At 35.2% G+C, this 11,093-nt stretch overlaps 1 long non-coding RNA gene across 1 annotated transcript; it reads left to right on the top strand.

The window, feature by feature from the left end:
• Positions 1–10,418: 10,418 nt before the first annotated feature.
• LOC122050589 lies at positions 10,419–10,890 on the top strand. The gene is made up of 3 exons (XR_006131270.1): positions 10,419–10,453; positions 10,541–10,610; positions 10,830–10,890. It is a non-coding gene; the product is annotated as an uncharacterized LOC122050589 (long non-coding RNA).
• Positions 10,891–11,093: the final 203 nt, after the last annotated feature.

The following is an 11,093-nucleotide window of genomic DNA, read 5'->3' as shown; positions in this document are numbered from 1 at the left end:
TTTCCTTTTTTTTTTCTCCCTTTCCTCCCCACATACACTACAGCCGCTGCTATGTTATATGCCATCGTTGTGCCTTCGCCTATCCCTCTCTTTTATTTTCCCTTCATCTTCTTTTCCATTTCCTCCTTATTCTCTTCACCAATGGAAATAAACCCAGAGTTTTTTTCTCAAGCACAAAAGCTCTCTTTTTTTCTCCTTTATCTTCTCACCCAAGCAAGAAATGTAACATCACCTGTTGCCCTCTTCCAACAGCAAGCGTAGCCCTCATCCCTCATATCTTCATCCGCTTCTCATATTTTCACTATGTGTATTTTTTTGATAGACTTTTCCATTGTTTACTTCAACAATTATTAATTACGAAGTAATATATGATAAATATTTGGGTAATAAAATTGGCGAAGTAAATATCATTTTATACTATGTAGGTTAAAAAATACAAGCCTCACTTCTAATTTTAAGTAACATTTTACTTTGTAATATTTTTGTCATAAAGTAGTAAGTCACAAAATAAAATTTATAATTTCTAAGTGCTAAAGTAATAAGTTTGAAACAGTTAAAATACTAAGTCTTTGGCGAGGAGAATGACGAGAGGAAATGTTTATTTTATAAAAATAAAATTGAAAGAAAGAATGACGTGGATTTGAAAAAGTTGTATTTTAAAAAAAAGTTATGCAGACTCACTACGAGGATTGTCTGCAATGTTCTGTAGCAAAATGTTCGTTAACAATTTTGTATATAGTGTTGGTGCGGGAAGCATCCGACGATCGAACTCGTGTTTTGATAACGGCAAAGAATTCAAAGTTAAGATGTTTTTTAGTCTAACAAGTCTACTTGAGGATCTCAGGAAAGTCCTAGCTGCGGTTAGGCAAAGGGAAAACCCTAGGGGGCGGTAACCCTAGGTCATAGGGGGTGGTAACCCTATGCGGAAAGTCTTGGCAGGTCGATGGCTTCAGGCAAAAGTCCTAGGGGGTGGTAACCCTAGGTGTAAAGTCCTGGTGTAGCGAACCAGGTGAAAGACTGGACTAGCCGCGGAAGCGGATGTCCAGCAGAAAGTCCGGAAGCATCGAGTGCTGAGAAAAAGTCCAATCAATCTGGAGGATCGACTGACAACAGGTAAATCTCCTGAGTGGAGTAGGTGAGGACGCGTTCCCCGCAGAGGGAACAGTAGGCGTCGGGTCGACCTAGGGTTTCCGGCAGGAAATCCAAAGTCAGACTCGGATTATTACTTACTGTGTTTTATCAGATTCTAACATTGTCTTGCAGGGTATTTTGCTCGGACTAACCTTTGTTTGCAGGTGAGGAACCTGCTGGAAAAAGGCTATCCGGGCGCCCGGGATGGATCCGGGCGCCCGGAACAGGTCCGGGCGCCCGGGACCAAATTCTATCCCCTGCGCGACTTCGCCATGTGGAGCATCCTGGTTGGTTGGCCACGTCACACTCCAGGCGCCCGGAAAGGATCCAGGCGCTCGAAACCGCATATAAAAGAAGGGTTGAGGTGCAGCTTCAAAGGACAATGAATTCTAAGTGATCTTTCATCAACACGCTGCTCCAAAAGACGCTCCGAAACGCTACTACAAGTGGCCGACGACCCGAAGCTTCAGAATTAGCATTTCTTGTTGTCGGTATAATTTTTGATAGCTTTTATTTGTACTCATAATTGTAATCTTTTAACGAGCTTATAGTTGTTGCCAACCGGAAGCGATCAAGGATCGCGGGCCTTCGAGTAGGAGTCGACTTAGGCTCCGAACGAAGTAAAATCGACCTGTCTCTGTGTGTTGTCTCTTTATTTTATTTCCGCTTATTCCGCTGCACGTTTTAACTCCGATAATTTTCCGATAATCGAACGAAATAGCCACGAGCGCTATTCACCCCCCTCCCCCTCTAACACGTCCCGATCCAACAATTGGTATCAGAGCGGGGTCGTCTTGAATTAGTGCAACCACTATTCGAGACAATTTTTTTTCGTGGTTTTGTTCGGAGTCAATTAGAATTTAGCCTCATAGCTATATTCTAATTTCTTTTTACGAATCGATTTTCTGCTCAAAGCTGGTCAATACCACTTGAGCCTGTTATTTTTTCCTTCCTCCCGCACTACTAATCCAAGACTTAGTCTTGGAATAGATCTTGTTGTTTCTATTTTTTGTAGATCTAAATGGCCCAACAAGAAGGATTTAGCACCGTTCGTCCCCCATTATTTTCCGGAGAAGACTTCGGATATTGGAAGGGGCGAATGGAAATTTATCTAAAGATCCAGTTCGACACCTGGATGATCGTCAAAACAGGACTACAACTACCAACTAGTACAGACGGTAAGCCTACATCCTGTGAGGATTGGGAGCTAGCATTTATCAAAAAGGTGGAAGCCGACACCAAAGCCACCTGCACAATCCAGTGCGGTCTTACCAAAGAAGAGCTCAACAGAGTCGGTCCATTCTCCTCCGCAAAGGAACTATGGGAGAAATTGATTGAACTTCACGAAGGCACTGCGGAAACCAAGGTAAGTAAGCGTGATTTGTTACTTAATAAACTATACAATTTGAAAATGCAGGAAGGCGAAACAGCAAGTTCTTTACACGCTCGAATTCAAGATATCCTGAATTCCCTTCATGGAATCGGGCAGAAGGTAGAAAACAGAGATATAATAAGGTATGCACTTAACTCATTTCCTAGGAGTTCATTGTGGGCATCAATGGTAGATGCCTACAAAGTCTCTAAGGATTTGTCGTCCTTAAAATTAGACGAGTTATTTAGCGAATTTGAACTCCATGAACAAACTAATGCACTGCCATCCGAGAAAGGTATTGCTTTGATTGCAGGAACGAGTCGAACACGGGAATCAAGAGGACGGCGAAAAGTTGAATCGGAATCAGAAGACGAACCCGATTCAGAACATTCAGAAGATGAACTAGCCAACGAATTTGTGAACCTTGTAAAGAAACTCTACAAGAAGAAGAAGGGCTTCAACAAGAAAGATCTAAAGAAGGCAGTTCAATCCAAGGAGGCTCAACAGAGCTCAAAGACAAAGTTCGAAGTCACTTGCTACGGGTGCAACCAAAAGGGGCATATAAAAGCCAACTGCCCCAACCAAAAGGAGGCCAAAAAGCAAAGAAGAAAGAAGGCCCTAAAGGCAACCTGGGACGAATCTTCTTCGGAGGACGAAGACGACGAACTCGACCAAACTAGTTTACTCGCATTGATGGCCCGGGACCAGATCAGCGAATCCGAGAGCGAGTCAGAAGCAGACTCCGAGCAAAGCCACGGATCCGCATCCGTTTCTGAAGGGCCAGACTCCGCTGTAAGTATTCCTAGGCTTAATAATTTAGTCAATTATTTACTTCGCAAATTAGCCAAGTCAAATTTGAAAATTAAGTCACTTGTAAAAGAAGTAACCATTCTTAAAGGAGTAACTAACTCTAAATCTTTAACTGAAGATTCAACTCAAGTACAACAACTTGAGAAAGAAAATTCAAATCTAAAAAATCAGTTAAATGATTTAAAAATTACTTTAGAACGGTTTTCTTTATGATCCAAGAATTTGGATCTAATTCTTGGGACACAAAGAGCCGTCTACAATAGAACTGGGCTAGGATATAAAAGTAAAAAGAAATATAAATCTTATTTATCCTTATTAAACAAACAAAGTAGTAAATCAGTCCAAGCATGGGTTCCCAAGTCCAAATTGATAAATCAAATCGGACTTGGCCAATACTAGGTTCCAAAGGATCAAATATACTACCTCAACAGACCATATCGAGGCCGTGATCCAGGGAAAGCTAAAATGAAAACGATCGTAATTCGAAATTAAATTAAAAATTAAAAATTAAAAATCAAATTCAAAATTTAAAATTCGAAATTAATTTACAAATTCAAAATTCAAAATTAAACAAATCGAAATTATAAATGAAAAATAGATGGAGGGTCCAAACTAGCTGGCACCTCTAACTGAACTACCCGACAGGGTAACTGAACCTAATTTACCCGGAATGGGTAAAACAAGAATAGATTACCCGGCAGGGTAGTTAAGGTTAGATTAAAACGGGATAAGTTTAACTTGAACCACAGTACTGGTGAAGTTTTTGGATGATAGTACGTTAGGGAAACTTGGGCATCGCATGTCTAGGAAGATATGGCTTCGACCTGGTGCATTTGGCCAAGTGGAACTGACCGAAGCTACCCTTAAATGGATCCTAACTAGTTAGACCAAGTTTTAGTATTAAGTTCAATGGGTAGGACTATTTGGAAAACCTCGAAGGCATGGTTACTTTAATGAGCTCCTTGTGACTCACCATAGCCCAGAAGTTTATCCAAAGAATGCTTACTTGTTGAATCCAAAGCTAAACCTGAATCTAACACAAGATTAAACAAAACCCTTAAATTGAACCTCAATTCATCTCACAAAAGTTATAGGACTCCCTGATTGAGAATTTAGATCGGGTGAAATGACTAACAATTAAAATCTGAAAATTATTTTCTTTCAAACTTAAATTTCAAAATTAGTTTAAAACTTAAATTTCAAAATTAGTTTAAAACTTAAATTTCAAAATTATTTCAAAAACTTAAATTTCAAAATTATTTCAAACTTAAATTTCAAAATTATTTTAAACTTCAATTTCAAAATTAATTTAAAACTTAAATTTCAAAATTATTTCAAAAACTTAAATTTCAAAATTAGTTTAAAACTTAAATTTCAAAATTATTTCAAAAACTTAAATTTCAAAATTATTTCAAAAACTTAAATTTTAAAATTATTTCAAACATAAATTTCAAAATTATTTAAAACTTAAATTTCAAAATTATTTGAAACTTAAATTTCAAAATTATTTTAAAACTTAAATTTCAAAATTATTTTAAACTTAAATTTTAAAATTATTTCAAAAACTTAAATTTCAAAATTATTTCAAAAACTAAAATTTCAAAATTATTTCAAAAACTAAAATTTCAAAATTAGTTTAAAACTTAAATTTCAAAATTATTTCAAAAACTAAAATTTCAAAATTATTTGAAAAACTTAAATTTCAAAATTTCAAAATTATTTCAAACTTAAATTTCCAAATTATTTAAAACTTAAATTTCAAAATTATTTCAAAAACTTAAATTTCAAAATTATTTAAAACTTAAATTTCAAAATTATTTCAAAAACTTAAATTTCAAAATTATTTCAAAAACATAAATTTCAAAATTATTTTAAAACTTAAATTTCAAAATTATTTTAAAACTTAAATTTCAAAATTATTTTAAAACTTAAATTTCAAAATTATTTTAAACTTAAATTTCAAAATTATTTCAAACTTAAATTCCAAAATTATTTTAAACTTATATTTCAAAATTATTTCAAACTTAAATTTCAAAATTATTTTAAAACTTAAATTTCAAAATTATTTTAAAACTTAAATTTCAAAATTATTTCAAACTTAAATTTCAAAATTATTTTAAAACTTAAATTTCAAAATTATTTTAAAACTTAAATTTCAAAATTATTTTAAAACTTAAATTTCAAAATTATTTTACTTAAATTTCAAAATTATTTTAAAACTTAAATTTCAAAATTATTTTAAAACTTAAATTTCAAAATTATTTCAAACTTAAATTTCAAAATTTTTTTAAAACTTAAATTTCAAAATTATTTTAAAACTTAAATTTCAAAATTATTTTAAACTTAAATTTCAAAATTATTTTAAACTTAAATTTCAAAATTATTTTAAACTTAAATTTCAAAATTATTTCAAACTTAAATTTCAAAATTATTTTTCAAAATTATTTGAAACTTAAATTTCAAAATTATTTTAAAACTTAAATTTCAAAATTATTTTAAACTTAAATTTCAAAATTATTTTAAACTTAAATTTCAAAATTATTTTAAAACTAAAATTTCAAAATTATTTTAAAACTTAAATTTCAAAATTATTTCAAACTTAAATTTCAAAATTATTTTAAAACTTAAATTTAAAAATTATTTTAAAACTTAAATTTCAAAATTATTTCAAACTTAAATTTCAAAATTATTTTAAAACTTAAATTTCAAAATTATTTTAAAACTTAAATTTCAAAATTATTTAAAACTTAAATTTTAAAATTATTTCAAACTTAAATTTCAAAATTATTTCAAACTTAAATTTCAAAATTATTTCAAACTTAAATTTCAAAATTATTTTAAACTTAAATTTCAAAATTATTTTTTTTAAAATTATCTTGAATACAATAGAATAGAAAATTTAAGGAGACAATAGACATAGTGTCTGCTTCGATCACGCTATCTTTAATCCATTAAAAAGAAACCAATTCAACTACTTCATGTGTAGGAATTGGATAAATGGATGTTGGATAGTGGATGCTCCAGACATATTACTGGAGACAAGTTGAAGTTCACCAAACTCAAGTACAAGAGTCTAGGATCAGTTCAATTCGGCAACAACGGTAAACTTAAAGTAATCGGAAAAGGTAATATTGAACTTAGTTCCGATTTCGTTATTAGAAATGTTTTATTGGTTGACAATTTTAACTTTAATTTACTAAGTATAAGTCAATTGTGTGACAGCGGATATCTAGTTAATTTCGATAAATCTGGATGTCTAGTTAAAAATATTGAAAATCCAGAAATTAAACTTAAGGGACTTAGGAAAAATAACATCTACACAATTAATTTATCAATATCCTCTATAAAGTGTCTCCTGACAAAACAAGAGGAAACCCAACTGTAACGACCCAATTTTCCCTATTTTGAGTTCTAAATATCCTTAAAAATATTTGGAAATGCTTTTAAAATATTCTAGAGATTTTTAGAAATTTTTAGAGTATTTTTGGAGTTCGTTTGGTATTTTTACCGAGAGGAGAAAGTTAAAAAAAAAAAAAAAAAAAAAAAAAAAGGTTGTAGAAGCTAGGTTTCGAACCCAGCTCCTCGGACCCAAGCAAAACCGGCCCAACCAGCTGAGCTACACGATTTTGTTAACTTTATATGGTGAGAACTAAGTTTATAGCATAGTTAAGGATTAGGAAATAAATTGGAATTAAAAGTGCGCGGTTGAGGGTTCGAAGCCGAGACCTTTGACCCGAGTAAAACCCGCTTGACCAACTGGGCTAGCGGCCGGTGTTAATTAAGGAAAGAGTGAATAACACTTAAGCAGTAGTTAGATGATAAAAACCCTAGTATAAGAAAGGAGATTTAAGTTTTATTTTGGGGAAAATCGGAATTTTCTCTCAAAATCTTCTTCTTCTCTTCTCTGGTGCGCGACGGCGCCGACTCACGGGCGGAAACAAAGGAGGACCTAGGGCTTGATCTCCGGCGCCGGCGAAGGGCTTTTTCCGGCCGGTCTTCACACCGCCGAGCTCCCCTCGACGAGGAGCACACGAAGGCGCACGAAGAGGAGCCGGAAGACTTGAGTTGACCGAAACCCTAGGGCTTCTCTTCTCCCGTCGGTTGTAAGTTCAAGCAAATCACAGTGAGTTGCTTCTCACCTGCAGTAGGAGTTGCTCCGAGCTTCGATTTTCTTTCCTTGCTTCTGGATTTCACAGTGCCGAGTAGAAATACATGCTAGGGTTTCTTCCTTGCTTCCGAGATTTGTTTTCTTCATGTTATTTCTGCCGTAGCATTCTATAGCATGCTTAGAGAATTCTATATGAGATTCGCTTACTTCTTTTTAATGTGGCAGTAGCTTACTTTAAGAATTGAATGCATAGAGGTGTTCTGTGAACAACTCTTTGTTCATTCGTTTAAGGATTTTGGTTTAGGTGTTCTTGTGATTAGAACTGCCAAGAGTTTTCAAGGCTTAGAGGTGTTCGGTTTGGGAAATATAGCACTCCCTGTTGGTGCCATTAGTTCCTTGATTATGATATTGGTTCATGCTGTTAGTTTAAATTTATGCTATTACAGAATTGAAGCTCTTTATACCGGGTAGATTAGAGCATCTCTTGCATGGAATTTCTGTTTTGAATTCTTGTTAAACCGGACAGCCCTGATTTCAGCCTATGGTTGTCTTTTAAGCGTGCCTTTAGTTCTTAAAAGTGGTACCCATGTAAGTCTAGTTGCTGCCATAAATTCCAGCAAAAAGGGATTCCTTTGCCCTGTTTTTACAGCATGATAGAAAGTGTAAAGTTGCATTCTTTTGTCCTATTCTATAGCATGATTAGTAAGCTTAAAGTTGCTTTCTTTTCTCTAGTTTATAGCATGATTAGTAAGCTTAAAGTTGCTTTCTTTGCTCTAGTTTATAGCATGATTAGTAAGCTTAAAGTTGCTTTCTTTGCTCTAGTTTATAGCATGATTAGTAAGCTTAAAGTTGCTTTCTTTGCTCTAGTTTATAGCATGATTAGTAAGCTTAAAGTTGCTTTCTTTGCTCTAGTTTATAGCATGATTAGTAAGCTTAAAGTTGCTTTCTTTTGCTCTATTTTATAGCATGATTAGTAAGTTCAAAGTTGCTTCCTTTTGCTCTATTTTATAGCATGATTAGTAAGCTCAAAGTAGTTTTCATTTGCTATTTTAACAAGCATGAACAGCCATGTATTCTTGTGGAAAAATAAGAATCCTATTAAATACTTTTAGAAGTATTAACAAGTAAAAGGAAGAGAAAGAAAAGAAAGAGAAAGGACAAGGCCTTAAGTAGATCCCAAAGTCAAGACTTTAGGGATTTTTGGCACACAAGGTGCTTATTAAAATGCCAAGGCATTTAAAGAAGAAGTAATTAAGATAATAAGTATTTTACTTTTAAATGGCATGTACCGGACACAAGGTCCAAGGGATGGGCTCCAAGTTGCCCCTAGGCACAAGGCCTAGAAGTATCTTAGTAGTTTCGGGATTAGCTACCTCGATTCTTATTAAGAATGCGCGCAAAGTGGTACAATGCCGGGCCTAAGAGAAGTTGATTATTATTTTCAAGTATTAAAGTATAAGTTTTGAAACAAATGAAACAAGCTTCAAATATGTCTAGAATTAGAAAGTTTAGTTTCTTGTTATTTGAAGCATGTAGTAGTAGATTCAATTGTTTCCTTGCTACTAGATTATTCAGCATGTTTAGCTTTACATGTTTAGTAGTTTTACATGTTTAGTAGCTTTACATGTTTAGTATGTTTCCTTTATTGGATTTTGAGCATGATTAGCTATACATGTTTAGTATTTCAGTTAGTATGATTCCTTTATTGGATTATGAGCATGATTAGCTATACATGTTTAGTATTTCAGTTAGTATGATTCCTTTATTGGATTATGAGCATGATTAGCTATACATGTTTAGTATTTCAGTTAGTTTGATTCCTTCATTGGATTATGAGCATGATTAGCTATACATGTTTAGTATTTCAGATAGTATGATTCCTTTATTGGATTATGAGCATGATTAGCTATACATGTTTAGTATTTCAGTTAGTTTGATTCCTTCATTGGATTATGAGCATGATTAGCTATACAAGTTTAGTATTTCAGATAGTATGATTCCTTTGCTATTTATGAGCATGAGTAACTTTACATGTTAGCATTCAGTTTTAGCATGTTTTTATTTATATACATGCATATCGAGTTTTTGTGAGTAGATAGCGCTCACTAAGCTTTATGCTTATAGACTGCACTTGTAAAATACCGGAAATAGGCGAATATTAATAAAGGAATTTTCCGGGATTTTTGGAAATTTTCCGGGAATTTTTCGGAGCTCGTATGGACAAGTTAACGGGGATAAAACGGGACCCGGGGAAAGCCTGTTTAGGCTACCCTGTTTTAATGAGGAAAAGTTTTATTTCTTTTTTTTTTTCTTTTTCTTTTCTACTTCTCTTATTCTTTCCCCCGCGAGCCGTGCGTGCCCTATTTCCCCGACCCCGAGCGGTTTCCCTTTTCTTCCTCTCTTCTCACTCGGAGCCGATCCACTTTTCTTGCTCCTGTGCCCTAGCGCCGAGCCGCACTGCCGACGCTACTGCCGCCAGCGATGCCGAGCGCCGGCCACCAGGACCGGTACCAATCGTCAGTGCCCTAGCCTCAGCCCGCGACACCCATCTCCTCGGGTCGCCACCGCTGGCAGCGGCGTTGCCAGCCGAAGCCCTAGAGTCGATTCCTCTCTTCCTCGCTTCTCCTGAACGTCGGCAGATGACCTATTGCCTCTGCCCTAGCTTGGATCGCGAGCCCTCCTCTGCGCCCTAGCTCCCTGATTTGAGGAGTTTCCTCTTCTGCCATTGCTGAGAGCCGAGAGCCGCCGTCGCACGGAGAGTGCCGGCCACCCTTCCTCTGCCCTCGAGGCCGAGCCACATTGTCGAGTTCTCTTTTCCCTTCGTGCCGTCTGCTCTAGTCGCCTTGCACCGTCACCACAGCCGAACCACTTCACCGGCCACCAGGTTCTGCCGAGCCCTAGTCTTGATCTTCTTCTTGATTCCTTTGATTCCAGCACTGAGGGTTTGTTCTACCAGGATTTTGTGCTGTGGAGTGTCTGATTTCCAGGTGCTAATCCTCTCCGGTAGTAAATTGCCTTGGCTGTGATTGAAGGTGAGGTGCACAGATTGATATAGAATTATGTTATCATTAGTGTGATGATTTCTTAAGCTCTATTTTGATATAGACAGTGAATCGCAGGTTATTGCTTGGATTCCAGCAACTACCTCTGTTCCGGCAGCAACGTTACCGGTTGAGGCTTCAGAATTAGGTAAGTGGAGGAGGTAATTTTGAATACGAACTAGATTTACTTCTAGCTATGAAAAGGATAGGGTTATTGGGGCGATAAGAAATGATTAGGGTTAAGGAAACTAACCCTAGTTGGTCGAGGTTTATGGATTAGGGTTTTGCCCTAATTTAGTGTAAGAGATTTTATTTAGTTATTTATATGATTGTAGCTAAATAAAATATATTTCTATTCGTGACTCAGGGTTTTGACACGAGACGAGCATCTCGACGTCCGAGTTGGACCGGACTGATCTTATTTTCCTATTGGAGGCGGGTACTTTGACTTATGTCTTTTGATATGCATAATAAAGTGTTTAACATATAGCAAGAATTGTGTTTTCCATTTTATTTCGGTTGGTCACTACATGATTAGTACATGTTGTTTGTTTATTTATTCTGCACTGCATATTATCTACCTGATCACATATGCCTTAGGTAGTGACCTAACCACATGCTCGGTTATATT

This window comes from Zingiber officinale, chromosome 1B, assembly GCF_018446385.1.
Source record: "Zingiber officinale cultivar Zhangliang chromosome 1B, Zo_v1.1, whole genome shotgun sequence".
Classification (NCBI taxonomy): Eukaryota; Viridiplantae; Streptophyta; class Magnoliopsida; order Zingiberales; family Zingiberaceae; genus Zingiber; species Zingiber officinale.
Note: the sequence above shows the minus strand (reverse complement) of the source record. Positions and strands in the feature narration are given on the sequence as shown.